Genomic DNA, 16,789 nt, shown 5'->3' on the forward strand with positions numbered 1-16,789 from the left:
GATGAAATCCCCGCTGCCTGCATCTCCTCCGACCAAAATCTCTACAAATCTTTCTGCATTGTGTGGAGTGGACTGTCGGGCATTCAGCAGTTCTTCTCTAGTGAAAGTAATTGTGTTGGAGTTGCAAAAGATGGAACAAATAAACAAAAACAAGGAAAGCACGAGAGCTCAGAACCGAGGCAGCCATCAGCCATCTTGAACGAGGCTGTTCTGTCTTGTTGTTAAGGCAAAACAGCATTTTGTTTGCCCAAATACATCAAAGCAAATACATTCAAGAGACGAGTGGCGCTGAGCCGAGTCCAACGTGTATTAATGATCAGCTTCAGAGAGGAGGCGATACCTGTAGATATCATGATGAGTGCCATTATTACACTGTGAGCCAAACTGCTGCTCAGCAGGAGCAGCAGTGAAACATTAAAATGTAAAATAGACTCACTAGACCAAGGCTGGCAATGCTGTTACCTGAATGACTTTTGAACAATTTCTCACACAAAGGCAGTTATGTAGAATAGTAACAGAGTGGATGAACAGTACGAGACTGCTTACAGAGTGCTTCAGCTTGTACAGTAACAAGACTTATTCCCTGTGACTGTCTAGGGTTTTCAAACAGCTTCACAAAAACAGACACACATATAATGTCAATATATTATAATTTACCACTGTTTACACTCTGACGATTAACAATAATTAAATTTCTGATCCAATCAGTCCCTCCTGAAATATGCCTTCACTATCCTCTCTTCAAGTAAAATAATAGGACAATTAAACAAGTTTTCCTTATTTTACAGCATGGCCCCCTCAGGCCTCCTCAGGAGTCTGCAGACAGGTTTGGTCAGTGATTGCAGTATGACATACCCTGCTGAGACTCAGTTTTCCAGCTGTGGGCTAATGGATTATATTAAAAGGTGAAATGTATTTTCTGATTTTCTGATACATGGACTGACACTTTTCGACAGACAAATATGGTTAACACTCATGTGGTTGGGAAAAACAAATGAGAATATACACAAGGTTTAGCAGCCTGACCTAATTATTAAGTGTTTTCTGTTCTGTTTAATTATTTTATAGTGTGGTTTACGGTTAATTCTGGGCAGCTTTGTGGTACATTACAGGCTGCATTTCACTGAAGACAACAAGTGAATGAGATGAGCTGTAGCAACCGCAGCTGAAGCTTAAAACACGATGAGCACGGTGACATAAGCAAACCCTCTGGTGAGAATCAAGAAATTGACATAGGCTTAATGTGCAATCAAACCACCATGAAAACAACACGCAACACTACCCACAATGCTTTTGGCCAGCCTTGCTATATTTTCTCAGGGAAAGGTCCTGAAGTGACCTCTTATCAGGCTTATCAGCCTTTGTCACTTACACACTCACACAAGGCAGCAGCAATCTAGCAGTGAAACATTATAGCTGTGACTTTCTGAGCCTCCGCCAGCCGGCTGATTAGGACAGGCCGGGTTTGATCACCTGAGCCTCAGACCGTATTACAATTACACTGATAGAATACTGACCTTTTCTGCTAATGCTAATGCTGAAAGGTGTCACTGCCACCTCTCATGTTGTCCTGAGTGTAGCTGCTGCAGCACTAAATAGCTACAAATACACAAAGCTATTTAAGTAACAGTACATGTATACAAACGATCACACTTCCACCCGGTTCGCACACATTATACACATTGCTTTTATCTTCTTGCAATCCAATCTTAATGACTCCATTAACTGAGAGGCCATTAGCGGCATTCACTTTACGGCCAGCCAAACAGCCCAGCTGGGAGCACATTATGGAAAGGGCATGTGTGTCCTAATGTCCATTTCTTGTCACCCTCCTCACACACACACATGCGCACACACACACTCATACACTCAGTCAATCTTTCCCCCAAGGCCAACTAGCCTGAAGCAAGCAGGAGTGGACAAACGACTAAGCAAACAGGGCCATTTTTTGTGCTCCATTAGGCAATGAGGAGCAAAGGTTTAGTGCAGGCTGCAGTGCCTCGCGCTGGTGGTCAAGCGGTGGAGGATTGAAGGCAGAGGAAACTGAAGTGCTGCTCAGTGTTAGAAGAGATCTCATATCTCAAATTAGCCCGGCTCGCTTTGGAGAAGGAGCTGTCTGAGACACTTCAGGGGTGAACTGTCATGCAAGAGGCATCACGGGGCAGAATAGCGGAAGCCAATCACAGCACCATCTTGACAGGAAAATGATGGATTCAGCGTTGATACCAGTCTGACAATAATCTGCTCCTGCTAGAACTATAAATGAAACATTTCCTGCTACATTACAGCACAGTCAAAGAAATTACAGCTGCTTACCACCTTTTAAGAGACAACAGATGTTCCCACCAAAGAACTGTAAAATGATTAATGATGCAAACAAAGCGAGGATGTGGTTTTGCCTAAACAATAACATGAGAGGAAAATTATCAAGGAACATTTTTGTCAGGGACAACCAAAAGTGGAAGCAGAAAATAAAAATCTGAGCCAGCGATTAGAAAATCTAACCCTGAGGGATGATGGGATCGCTGATCTGAAAGGACCTAACTGGTACAAACAGGGGCAACGGGAAGCTCTGAAACTAAACGTGAAAGATTATCTTATGAACCATGTGCATTTCTGCCACAATTTAGACCAAGTCAAGTGAAATGATTGGAGCGCACTGTACCAACGCAGCATACTGCTGCTGTGAAAAGCACTTAAAAAGGGGAGCCCAAATGATACAAAACACATAACTGATAATTTGGCACATTATCTCAATATTGCCCTTCTATCCCTGCATGTCTGGACGTGCTGAGCAGAGTGCACGCATTTCAGCATTGATGCTTTCTGAGTGGAGCTGTACTGGTTGTACAGGGTGAGTCACACAGTTATTTTGTGACCATGGGGCTCAGCTAAGGGGGGAGTCTGGGGTCAAAGTTCATTTGATCTCACTGAAGCAAATACACAGCATGACATGTACGTGAAACCTCCACATGACAAATGCACTGCACAGGAGCAGAAACTGAAATGAATGGTTGCCAACTTGAAGCGGTTCAGGGCTGTTCTAAGCTGCATGTTTGTGCTGTATGTCATAATTCATTGATTTCGTTTCGTGCCCTCAGCTCTGGTTTGTTTCTCTTACGCTACACCATCACATGCTAAATGCATCTTCTCTGTTTCCTGCTCCAAGCTAATATTTAGCTCGGCAGGCTCATGGTTGCTCCTGCTGAGAGGAGAGTGGAACTCGTTCATATAGCATAGGAGGGGGGGGTTGAGACAAGCCCAACCCTGATATTAGCCCAGTTGGTTGTACTTTACTTCCGCTGAGTAGGACTGGACAGCGCTTTCTGCTGCCTGCTTGTTTTTGCCCTATCTCTCTCAAGGGGTGGAAGACCATTTATCAGCTACCAGGAGAACACGTATTGATGTGCAACATTGCCTGGGAATTCAGCTTTTATTACACTTTAAACTGCAAGGTCAACTTGGCAGGAATCTGTGTCAAAGCTGTCAGGCACGGGAACATGAAACAAATAGCCCACCCAGAGGATGCTGAGTAAAACATCAAGATAAGGGGAAGACGTCTCACCAAGACACCCTTGGTTTATGTTTACACATGTGCAATCAGGTAATATACTGAGAGGTTCCCCTGTTTACTTGCTTTTTAGTCCCCTTTGGAGTTGACAGTGGAACATTAACTATTGGAGAAAAAAAGATAAGACAAGTCAAAATTTACAGCACATTATTGATGATCCATTTTCAGAGAAAACACCTCGGCTAGCATTATTTTTTCCCCCCAGTATCCTGTTGTTTATGGCCACTTGTCATGTGAAAAAGTCACAGCAACTCTTTTCCACTTCAGCTCAGTGACAAGCAGAGAGGCCATGTTGTGAAGCACAGGCCCTTGCGAGTGTGCAGTGTAGTCACTGCCTTCATGCCTTTGATGCCATCGTATGCCACTCCTCCTCTCTTCTCTGGGTTTTCTGACAGTGACAAAGGGGATCGGCCGCAGTGTGTTATCAGTGTGCAGCTGCAGTAATCGTATTATTTAGTAATCTTAATGCTGAGTGGCTGACCAACAGTGTGAACAAAGCGGGGCCTTGCTAAGCCCATCAGAGTGCTCCCATGGAGCAGAGGTCTTTTCCTGCTCTGCAGCCCCTCTAGACCCACACACCCCCTTCTCCCTCTCTGTTTCTCCCCCTCCCTCCTAGATGTGTCCTCCTCTCTGATGCTTTCTGTCTCACACTCTCTGTTTCCTCTCTCATCCCCTTTCTGCTCTTGTTCTTCAATCTCCATAATGTTTTTCAGTCTCTCTCGCTCTCTCTCTGTCTCGCTTTTTTTCCACCCTCCCAATCTTTCTGTCTCTGTAATGCTCTGAGCTGGGAGTTTGTGTAATGGCGTTATTCACAGTTCATTGGTCTGTTTGAAGGGACTATCTTGATTGAGCGTCTCCCGGTGCAAGGCCTGGTGACTGTGGGAGTGTATAAAGATGTGGATGTGTCCACGGAGATAGATGGGCTTCGTAATATGCAGGACATTGCAGAGGCTAGGTCTCCGTATGGGGTTTCATCTGAGGCAACACATAGGGAGATAAAGGAGGCTGAAATGATATGCAGCCAGGGCAAAATGCTCAGGGCATTAGATGTGAAATGGAGGCAACAAAGAACTAGTCAGGGAATCAGAGTCATTCTCATTAGCTGGTTCACCCTCTTCAGTTTTAGCCCCCCATCCCCTTTCCATCTCACCCTAATGAATGCAAGCACACTGACACAGAACCAAAAACTGCTCTGAGAAGCAAAAATACTCACCACTAATTAGTTCAAATTAACCTCAGGACCAATATGTAGGCGTGCACACACACAGAGAAAGGCACCTCCTTTGCCTCTTTCTGACACCACTCTGATGCTGTTGTAAGCTTGGCTGTGAGATCAAAATCTCATTCTTTGGCAGACGCACACACACACACACACACACTCACACACACATATACACACACATGCTCAAATTGCCTGGAGCACAGTAAGCACAGGAAAGCAAATCCACTGTGAAGACACCATAAAACCAACACTGCAGAAAGTCGGACCGCGTCTGTGTTTCTGCATACATGAGCTGAATACACACTAATGACATGCAGTGTACATGTGAACACATACGTATATACACACACACACACATAGAGAGAGAGAGAGTCCTACTTACAGAATGAATCAGACGGTATCAGAAGCACTGTGCCATATTATCGCTGTAGTAGTGAGTCAACACAGGCATTGAGATCTGAGACCACAGGGTTTTAGCACTTCAGCCAAGGAGGGGACACCGTGGAGGAGTCAGAGGGGTTCACACTGTGTCATTGGGGATGTCAGGACATAAAGAGGGAATCTATAGGATTCCGGTGTTTATACTCAGATGGAGAAAAAAAAAAATCCCTTAAGAAAAAGGCAAGAACAATCAACAATTGATAAAAGGAGAAGTTCAATTCTGTGTACAAGGAGAATGAGGGTTTGACTGGGCCAGTGTTTTTCTTCCCTCTATCTCTTACTTCTAGAAAAAAAAAGTGAAAAAATAACAAGAGCCCATCTTGACAAATAAGAAAAGAAAGGGGTGAAAAATTAGTCAATCAAAATAGGGCTCCACCTTTCCTTTTATGCTGTCTTTTTCTGCTTTCCTGTGTCTGCCCACCTCTTGTTTTCCTCAGGATTGCGCAGGGCCTATGAGCGGAGGAACGCCGGCGTCAGAAAACCAATCACCTCGCCAGACGACGAGAGAACATAAAGGAGTAAATGACAAGCAGATGAAGGGGAGGATTTTCGACACCTGCTCTCTCCCTCTGTTTCTCTGCCTGCCTCCCTCCCTCTCCCTCTCTCTCCAACCTGTATTTCCTTTCTAGTAACGGCCCCCCTCCCTCCCCGCCTGTTTTTTCAGTGCTTGGGCTTGCCACAGTAGTGACTGAAGTGGATGCAGAGGAAGTGAGATCCTCCAGAAGCTACAAACACAGGGACGCTCCTCTTCTGTCTCAGCTTTCTTTCCTTCCCTCTGTCTTTCCCTCACACACTGCATAGAATGACAATGAATCGCACACTGTTTACCGTGCCTGCACTGGGTGTCTGCCTGGCTCCCTGCCTGACACTTGGAATAGGCTGTGTCTTCCTGTCTGTCTTCCTGTCTGTCTGTCTTACCGGCCTCAGAGCTTGTCTGTCATTCAGTATAGCTGTCTGCTTACCAGGCCATCTCTCAGTCTGTCTCCCTGCCAAACACTATGATACGGACCAGGCAGGTGCAGGGGGGACATAACCCTGCTCTCTTGCTCAAGTGCCCCCCCTGGTGTAACTCTTAACCCTTCCCCAGCCCATTGCGCTAACTAGCCTCCAACACGGCACAGACGAATTAGAAAGGGACTGTGAATCTCAGAGAGGATTTCCAACAATCCTAGTTAATTCTCTTTTTTTTTTCCTTCGTCTTTCTCTCTCTACCTGTTTCTGTCTATTTTCTGCTCTTTCTTTCTCCTTTCCCTCTCCTCAGTGCCAGTCTCCGTGCTCGTTATCTATTCTGGACAGTCTGTCCCTCTTCACTCTCCGTCACAGAGGGAGGATGAAGAAGAATGGTGCTGCTTCATAATGTATTTTTCCGCAATGTGTGAGAAAGACGACGAAAAAGAAAGGGGAGGGAAATGTGGGATAAAGAGAGGGGCCCTTTGAAATTGTCCGTTTTAAAAAATATATATAAGCCCTCCTCCCCCACACCAAATCAGAACAGAGAACCTCTCGGGGGGGGGTTTTCAATTACTCGCTTTTGCCCACGAGCCAATCTGAAAAAGTGGACATGCTCTGAGGTGTGCACAACAGCGTCGTAATCTCGATAGGATATCCGGTCGATAAATCCGGATATGTCCAAAAGCTCCATACCATTGCTCAAGCATCACCACAGCCTATTTCATTTCTCGTGAAGTCCAAGAAGCTCAGCTGTATGCTCAACAGGTTGATTGGTTTGTGGTAAGTTGATTCGCTTCCTCTAAAGCTTGTCACCCTCTGCTTTTCTCTACTTCCAGCTATATTCCTGTGGACGGCTTCTGGTATCGCAGACTGGCCTGTCCAGCCTCAACTCTGCAGGCTGAGCCCGCGCTGGGATGGTTCAAGCTGATGCCTGGAGATGGTGGAGGCAGTTAGGTGTGGAAAGCTAGTCGCTGGAGGGTGTGTGCTGGCTTCCATGCTGCCCATTTGGTGTGCGTCTCGGCGAGGCTTCAGATCTAGAAGGAGAGGAAGAATAGAGGCAAAGTAGAGGGGAGAGAGAGGAAGAGTGCATGAAAGGTTAGCATGGTGACATTTGTGTCACTCTGCCTTATCGCGTACGTCATTCTCCTCCTTGTCACACTCCGCCCTGCCTGTCGTCCTGCTGTCTATTCCGTCCTTGTCACTCTTCCTCCGACTTTGCTGCTTGTTTGCTCCTTCCTCCTCTCCACTCACTCTATGATTTGATCCTTTCACTCTCTCCCAACAAGCTCATCTTCAAACCCCCTCCCCCGTCACATCTCTCCTCTGTTCCCTCCATCTAATTTTACATCTGCACCTCTCCTGCTTTCATCCAATCATTTCTGCTGTCTTTTCTGTTCAATTCAAAGTTAGCTGTCCATCACACACAACTGTATCTAAGTCAAGATGCATGTGAGGGAGCACACTGAAGGGCAGAGAGCGACCTCTGACTGGTGAATGTGCCTGAGGCAGGTGGAGGACTGCAGTCCAGACTCATATCGTTGGTCAGGTACAAGCAGACATACCTAACTGATGTAGACTAGGGCTGTCACTTTTACTCCAAATTTATTCGAGCTTGTGTTTGGACGTGAGAGAAGATTCAATATTCAGTCTGTAATGATCTGTTCTTATTCAAAACTTGAGGTGTAGAAAACACTGTCTGAACCATTGCACAGCCAATTGTTGTTCTAGTTTTTGCTAACGTAAAAAAAAAAAGAAGAAAACTACTGAGCCATGCTGAATGGGATAATTAGGACACCAAACCATGAGACGTAATGGGCGGAGGGATTTTTTACACCATAGATGGACGACTCTGTGGATAAATGTAAGACTGATTTTGTCGAATACAGCTGTCTTACAGTAACGTTAATGTTAAGTTAATTCAAACTAATTTCAGGATTAGGCTGTGAGGACAGCGTTCAAATTACAGTTGTTACAACAAAGGTTAACGGTTAAATTTTGTTCAAAATTAATTTTTTGAAAAGACAGGATTTACTTTGGTTCACCAATATTTAAAAATCCAAAACAGGGATTACAGTTTAAGTTTTAATTATGTTCAAAGAGTCATTAAAAATTTACTGCACAGTACTTATAAATTCCTTATTTATTCCTTCTTTGTCACATAAATTCTTGCAAATGTGTATTTGAGTTTTACAGTTTGCTGTTTTTATCCTGCAAATGAAAGAAAAAAGAGAGAGATGAATAAGTCCAAACTTGTAACATTCTCAGTTTGCAACAAACCCCAATTTGCAGATCTCTTCACAAACTGATTTTAGATTTGGGAGTAGTACAAAGAATTTTCAAAACTCTTAAGTGTTTCAGACAGCTTTTGAAGCCTCTCAAACGTCACAGTGTTGGTATTTAATTGTGCTCTCTTGGATGTGCTGCATGTAAACAAAAATTTGTACTACCTCTTGGGAGTCACAACTTATCAGATATTGTTTATACTTTGATCATTTTTTCGGCACCACACAGTAATATTGTCATTTTTATGTATCCCTCTGCCAAGACATATTCTTACACCCCTTCAAACTAACAATGTCCCAGACAGACTTGTATGCATACAGATGACTGATAGCAAAACTGTTGAGTTGCTTTTTCTTTTTTTCATTTCCTAATAAATCACACCGCCTTTTCTCAAATAGAATGTCTCAAACTAAAAATAGCAGTAGCATGTCAAATCTCAGCTACCCAACAGGTAGCTCCACCTCTGTTACCATGCAACAGTTTGCACCTGTTGAATATATGTAAAAGTCATTTCTGAATAATAATCAAAAAGCTCACAGCTCGCAACTGAGTGATGAGGACCTTCTTAATTCAGAATCGTGCAGAGGAAGCATGCATTTCTTTGAAAGTGGGTGTCAAAATCATCGCTTTCAACAGAGCAAAACCAAATCATTACAAAGGTTTGGTGACACGTTCCTTTTTTCCAGAGGCCAGTGAGATGATGGTCCTTTTAAAATGAAACATCAGGGACCATTCTGTGTATCAGCTCCAATCGATACTGCTGTGTGGATAGATATGACCCTCCTGTGACACCCATACCCTCCTAGGACCATTTAGGATGAGACTATGTGTGTGTGCTGGGTCACTAGTTAGGCTAGTGCTCAGTGTCTGCTAGTGTGTGTGTGTGTGTGTGTGTGTGTGTGTGTGTGTGTGTGTGTGTGTGAGTGTGTGTGTGCGCACACGCACGCTTTGTTGGCGCCATTAGTATGCTATTGTGTCGCAGGTGTGAAAAGATGTAGGTGGGTGTGAATTGGTGTGCAGAAGGTATGTCAGCAAGGAGTACAAAGACGGAGGTGCATTGTGTGTGTGTGTGTGTGTGTGTGTGTGTGTGTGTGTGTACATGCACATACGTGTCACAGCTGTCATGCCCGAAGCAATTAAACACATTGATCTACTGCATAACCCTCTGTTCCTCCAATCCCACACACTGAGGCTGAACACACACCTCTGCCCTCTCTGCACTGTTTCACAGACGTACACACATGAAACGCTGTAAAAAAAAAAAAAAAAAAAAGATTGACACAGGCACACAAATAGCAATCCTCTCACATACACACACATCCACAGCACCTCCATTCATTGCCCGTGTCAGGCAAGAGACTCAAACATCTTCTGTATGAATTCAAACAGAATGTAGAGAGGAGCTTGAAGAGACTGAGACAGGGATGGAGGCGAGGAAGGGGGGGGAGGGGTGACACAGCCAAAGTGGGGAAGAGAGAGAGAGAGAGCCAAAGAGGGAGTGGGGGGGGGGGGGGAGCAACAAATTGAAGTGAGCGATTTAGATTTCATCCAAATCCATCAAACCGGACAAGCCTGTTTATGTCTGGTTAGCGGGTGGGGTGGGGGCGAGGGGGGTGTTGAGGAGAGGTGGATGCTGGATGAAAAGAGGACGGAAGGAGGGATGGAGGGAAACAGGTGGGGGAGTGGTAGGGAGGTGGGCTGGACGGGGTAAGTGGGTGAGAGACACAAGGAAACGAAGGCAGAACCCATCAGAGGCGAAAATGCCCTGAACACAACTGCAGACTGAGGAAGAGGCGGCAGACAGAGAGATCTAAGAAACAAGAAAAGGAGAGGTGAAAGAGAATGGAGAGAGGATAAAAGGAGGAAGAGAAGGACAAACACTCACCCATTTCAGTGGGCTCTCCACAGGCGAGCACAATCCCTGCTCTGTGATCCCATCCTGGGGAAAGGCGCAGCGAGATCCTGGAGCTCCCTCCACTGAATACCAATGGGGCTGCTATTATCAGCTCTCACACACACACACTCACATACACACACACACCGGCACTGTGGAGGAAAAGACACAAACACACAGAGTCAAGTCTGGGGTAGTTGTTTAAATCAGAAAAAAAAGCTGTCTGCTGATGCAAACTGCATAACACAATAGAAGAGACATTGCAGCACAAGTGCATTTGCATTTCCTTCTCCCTCTCTTATTTTCTCCCTTTTCTCTTTCTTCATAAAAAAACCATCAGAGGCAGTGCACAAGCCAGAGGGATCAATCCACACACACACACACAAATATACACTCATACACTGGCATTTGCAGCCTATACAAATACTTACTGGGCATATATTCAACCCCAGCCAGTCCCACAGTCGACTCTATTCTTGTTCACAGCTCCTCGGCTTCCAAGGGTGTTAGAGAGAAATGAGTTGTCCGCTATTCTCCCTTCCCTCCCCGTGGGTTCCTCACAGCAGTATCTGATGCAGAGATAATGAAGGATATGAAGGCAGTCTTCGTCCTCCCTAATTCTTTCCTCATATGCAGTGTACATCCAGTTTTTCTGTATCCATTTGTTGATTCAGGTCCAATCCGTCTGCCTGCCTGTGGACTTCACTGTGATTCAGCGACACGCGACGGCAAGCGGCATTCACTTAGTCACCCTCCCCTCTGTGTCTCTCTGCTCTGTCTCTCCCCTTGCTCAGTAGTATACCCATACCTCCTTGGCTTTCTCCAATCTAATCAGCTCTCTCTCTCTCTCTCTCTCTCTCTCTCTCTCTCTCTCTCTCTCTCTCTCCCCCCTGCACCCTCCCACTCTCCTCCCTCCCTTCCTCCTCTTCCCAACACCCACTCCTTTACTCTCTCTCTCTCTCTCTCTCTCCCTCCCTCCTAGGTATTTTTCTCAAAGATGAATATCAACTCACCCCCCCCCAACCCACTCTCTCTCTTCTCTCTGTCAGTCCCTGCGATAAGCATTAGAAATAAGGGGAAAGGCAAAAAACTGGCCATGAAGAAAACACACACTATCTGCAACAGAAAAAAACACACACACACACACACACACACACACACACACACCATCAGAGTGAAGGGGAGAGCAAGTAATCATAGGGATGTGTTGCATCCCCAGCCAGGGTAAACTACCCTGACAGAGTTTGACATGGCTACATGCTCAGGGTGACAAACACTATCACACCACCACGGAACTCGCCTCATACCCTATGACACACATCACGCACTGTCACACACATAAACATATAGATATCTACACACATGCACACACACACAGCAGAATCAGATGTAAACACACATCTGGGCTCACATATGGAAGCACATATTGACATAATGTCACTGATATGCACAAATGCAAGCAGGGGAAGGAGAGGTAAACACAAACAGACATAAATCCTATCACAGCATGATGTTAGATCAAACATGCATGCAGGCACACACTGTGGTGCAATGTACCTAAGTACATTAGCCAAGAACAACACAGTTGATATTCTGAGGTATTTGTACTTTACTTCATGCTTCAATTCCACTGCCTATCAGGGGGAGATGTACTTTTTACTCCAGTGCATGTATGTAACATTATTAGTTACTGATTACTTTGGAGATTAGGACTTGTTTTCATATCATGCCTTTAGCAGACAGCCGACAACCAGAGATGACAGGAAATGAGGTGAGAGATGCAACAAAGGCCCTCGGCCAGACATGAACCAGGGTTGCTGACCAGCAGAGTGCTTGAAAATATGATCACCCTAAAAGAGGTTATGCATTTTTATAGATTTACTATACAATATTATGTAAAGTAGTTATCTCTACTTTGGCCAACTACAAAATGAAAATGTTATTTAGACATTAATGCATATATAATTGTACTACAACACTCTACAAAGAGACAGTCTGCATACTTTTATTACTACTTTAAGTACATTTTGCTGCTAGTGCTTTTACTTAAATAAAATTTAAATACTGGACTTGTAATGGAGTATATTTTACACTTATATACTATATATATATGTGTGTTTATTGATATTTCTACTTTTACTGAAGTGGATGAATACTTCTTCCACCACTGGGCGAACACATGCACACATACTGTACACTCGCATATTGCTGAAAATCATCTCTTCTCTCACCAGAGCACCCTGACACTTCATGTGGGACTCCCCTGAATGGAGCTGACACCCTCCTCACTATTTATAATGTTCACTCATATAAGGCACAACTCCACAACAGCATGAGCCCACTGCAAGCAGACAGCAGTCTCCAGAGGAAAACAGCTCGCACTATATGATGTCACTGCCTAACTCCCATATCCCACTTCTATCACGCTACGCTGTCTCATCCCCCCCTAACGAGACTGGCACGTTGGCCCTATGATGCCTTTGTTCCTCACTGGTGCCCTGGTCGGTCCAAGTAGCCTTTTCAATATAGATCTTTTTCTTAACCTTGCAGCTCCCTTAACATTTCATGTCCTCCAAGGCTATTAAACTCAACACAGTGTGTTGAATCATTGATTTTGTCACTCTGTGCATGAGGTGGCTCTTTAATTGCTACTGACAACACTGTGGTGCCTTGCAGTGATATTTGTACATTATGCTTTAAATCATCTTAAAACAGGTGTTTGGTTATAATATTGCTGTTAGATTTTAACAGCAAAAGTACAACTAAATCTGCCATGTGTCTATCATTAATTAATCCACACTGCTCCAATCCAAGCAAAAATGTTACATACGCAGTGGCATAATGTAAAGATAGGGCCTATTTGTGTCTCCCATATTGACTGATACCCTCTGATTTCAGCCTTTGGATACATCAACTCTGGTTCGTCCATGAAGTTGTCCCCTAATCAAACAGGGAAGCAAATATAGTATGTGACAATGCTGAGCTGTCTCCTCTACTTTGGTCTCAAACGCCCCCCCCCCCCCCCCCCCCCCCCCACCCACCCATTGCTTCATCATTGTTTTCACCTATTCACTTTGCATCTCATAAAATTATGCGCATCTCAAGATGTCTTTGTCCAGTGGGCGGACAGTGCTGGAACACCTATTACTCACTCATGCTTGAGCCTATTAGACTGCAGCCATGTCACGCCAGCGGTTCCCTTAGGCCGTGGCATTTTTTATTCTATGTGCATGTGTGTGTCTGTGTGTCGACATTTGGATATGACTGTATCTGCACCCGACCAACTTGCAAATCTAAAATTCTTTATTTAGGCTCTGTGCACGTGGTGAGCGTGCGCGTGTGACTCGGAGGGTTGAGAGAGCTGCGTACACAGCGTTACCCCTGGCTGTGACCCACAGCTGCAGTTTTCAGGAAGTCAGGAGGAGTCTCCGTGTGCTGTCTCTCCCATTCAATCACACACACTGACACACGCCTGCAGTCCCAGTGTGTGTCTGTTGTTTAATTTACCTCTGGTCTAATTTACCCCTCTCTTGGTTTTCAGCACGGCTGGGTGACACTGAATCTGCTCTGTGAGAGCGCCTGTCTGCATATTATACCTCGGTCTTTTTATGTTTATACTATATACATATCTATTGATAATCCAACATGCAGAAATGCATTAAGGAAATTTAACTTAATATTTCTGCTGATTTAGGCCTCACTGTGTCCACTGAAAATCTGCTGTCACTCTCTATTTCAGTCTCCCTCCTTTCTCTAAATATGCATTCAACAGCTGTCTCTCTCTCATCTCCATCCCACACCACTTTGCTCTTGACAAATTGATATGGAGCGCTTTTACATAACAACTATGTATCACACACACACACTCCAAATACCATCCACAGCACAAATGTAAACCTTATTCGACCATCGCGCACACATTTCGCTGCAGGTGTTAAGAGCCCAGCGTTTGCAATTGCAAATGTGTATTTGTGAGAGTGTTTCCTTACTTTTCTCTTCATAGAGGTTTCCGTGTTAACTATTGCTTGGAAAGCATGCAAAACAGGGGAGGGAGAGGGAGAGGAAGACAGAGGGATGGGGGGGGGGGATTGACATTCTGCCCGAGCACTGCGCTCTGCTTGTGGAATAATGATTAGCTCCTCAGTATTCTAGTCACATATGCTTCACTATCAATGAGAGAGAGAGAGAGAGGACGGAGGAAACATGAGGGAGGGGACAGAGAGGGAGGAGACAAGCAGAGGGAGGTGGGGGGAGGGGGGGGGGGGACGCAGGAGAAGAAGAGCACAGGGAGAAACAAGGTGAAAAAGAGAGCAAGGGATGAAAAAAGTGAGAGATAATGGAGGACAAACCAGAGGAGTATAGTATGACATAAGCAGTAGACGTAGGTGCTGGTATGCTGCAGTATGATCTCTCTCTCTCTCTCTCTCACACACACACACACACATACACACACACACAGATGCATGCTGCATGTATTCAATGTACACATTAAACAAACATTACAGTCAGACAAATTTGCAAACTAAAAATGAAGCTAGTGCAAGCAGCGCATGCTTGCACACAAACACTCTTGCATCCACACACGCACATGCACAGAGAGAAATACACCACTACACGCGTGGAGACTACTTTGTCAAAGTCACAGCAGGTATAGCCACCTCAGCAAAGAGAGAGACAGTGGCTATGTCGCAGGGGGGAAGACAGGGAGAGACAGAATGGGGGAGTAATGGTGTAAAAAAAAAAAAGAAAAAAGAGAGAAAGGAGAAAATGAAAATAAGAGAAGGACAGAGGGTGGAGAGGAAGCATGGGCAAGCAATAAATATGTAATCACAAGGCATAGAGAATGATAAATGTATACCATTACTTAAATAGGTCAATCATACATTAGTAACTACAATATGATAATGGAGTTGGGAAGTCAGCTGTAGCCGACTGAGCAAGTTTGCATAAGTGTGCCCACTTAGTCAAATACAAAGAACTACATCATGTTTTTGCACACCCCCTAACTCAGACTTTATTTTTCAAGATGGACTATCAGAATGGAAGTGAGATGTTTTTCAATTAAGAGGGAAAAGTTTAAACTACATTAATGCATATAATTTACTATAATGTCACTAGTAAAGTTCAGCAAATAAAATGAATCACTGTAATAGATATCATTAATTTTTAATGGTATAAACAACAGAAAGACTGAATGTTTATGCTTTGATTCTAGACAGCCCCACACTCTCGTGAATATACTGTATAGCGTTTAAGCGTGGTAAAATGCATATCCAGTTTCATCATGTACATATATTTTACATAATAACGACATAATCTTAATCATCTGTGCAAAACAGAAAGGAATATTAGTCTAGTACTAGCATTAGTATTAGCAACTAAGGTAAATATAAATTAGGGATGCATATATACCACACCCCGAGCAGAGGTCACCAGTGTCATTCAAGATTCAGCATGTGCATCCGCAGTAGCGTATACCTAAATATAATTTGATAAAACATAGCTGTCTCCCTATATAAAAAACAGCATTATTTTTCTTGTAGGGATGTACTGTGTAGCACTGCACATACAGTTCTTTGACCTTAACATGATTTATGATATTTTCCTTCTCCTGTTGCATTACTACTGTATATAATTTACTCCGGTAAGTTTTTTGACCTTTAGTAGCTATATGTTTTGCTGTGATATTTATATTGCATTCCTCATAAATATAAACTGCAGTGTTATTTTAGCTATTCGTTTAAGAATTGGATGAAATCAGTTGTCTCTCTGTCACATACAACTGAATCATGAAATGCATGGGGCAAAATCTGTTAGTGTAGTATATAAGTACAGCGATTAATCCATTAGGATTGCTCACGCAGCACTTGGAAACATGTCACATGTCACTATAAAGATAATGCACTAACACTGCAATTATAAAGAAAATGGTTCCACAATTATATCACATGTTGTTTTTTTTCCCATAGTGGTAATCTGTGTCAGCAAAGACACATTTTCCATCAAGTTCCCATGGAAACCAAACTTTAAAAAGCTGTCCAACAACATCTGAATGCCATCAACAAACCATGACTTTAATACTTCAGTGGTTAGTGGGTTTACAGTGATTGTATAAATGTTTACTGTAGGTCTATATTTTTTATTTCGAATGATATACTATAATGTACCTCCAGGATATTGTAGCCTAGTTTTTAACTGACATTTCATAGTGTATCCTTCAGACATATCATTGTAGCATCACTCTAGGTCTTGTATTAGAAGACCATATTGCAGATTGGGTTATTTAGTACATCACTTTACACCATTGTAATCTAGCCAGGAGTATTTGTACCCCAGGGGCTACATGGAAAGATAATGGAGTAGCTAATGTTAGGCCAACTAGTTTGAAAAAAGGGAAATTACATTTTGAAAAATTATAATTGCCCCC

At 43.7% G+C, this 16,789-nt stretch overlaps 1 protein-coding gene across 2 annotated transcripts in view; it reads right to left on the reverse strand.

Moving 5' to 3' along the window:
• grik5 (glutamate receptor, ionotropic, kainate 5) overlaps positions 1-11,118 on the reverse strand; it is an 85,607-nt gene extending 74,489 nt beyond the window's left edge. For both annotated transcript variants that reach the window (XM_071470808.1, XM_071470806.1), the window contains exons 1-3: positions 10,794-11,118; positions 10,354-10,514; positions 5,176-7,219 (exon numbers count right to left, since the gene is read on the reverse strand). The gene's annotated coding sequence lies outside the window, so the exon portion shown is untranslated. The remainder of the gene's footprint in view (positions 1-5,175; positions 7,220-10,353; positions 10,515-10,793) is intronic.
• Between the last annotated feature and the right edge of the window lie 5,671 nt (positions 11,119-16,789).

This window comes from Trachinotus anak, unplaced genomic scaffold, assembly GCF_046630095.1.
Source record: "Trachinotus anak isolate AG129_WGS33_773 ecotype Australia unplaced genomic scaffold, CSIRO_AGI_Tana_v1 ptg000032l, whole genome shotgun sequence".
NCBI classification, from domain to species: Eukaryota; Metazoa; Chordata; class Actinopteri; order Carangiformes; family Carangidae; genus Trachinotus; species Trachinotus anak.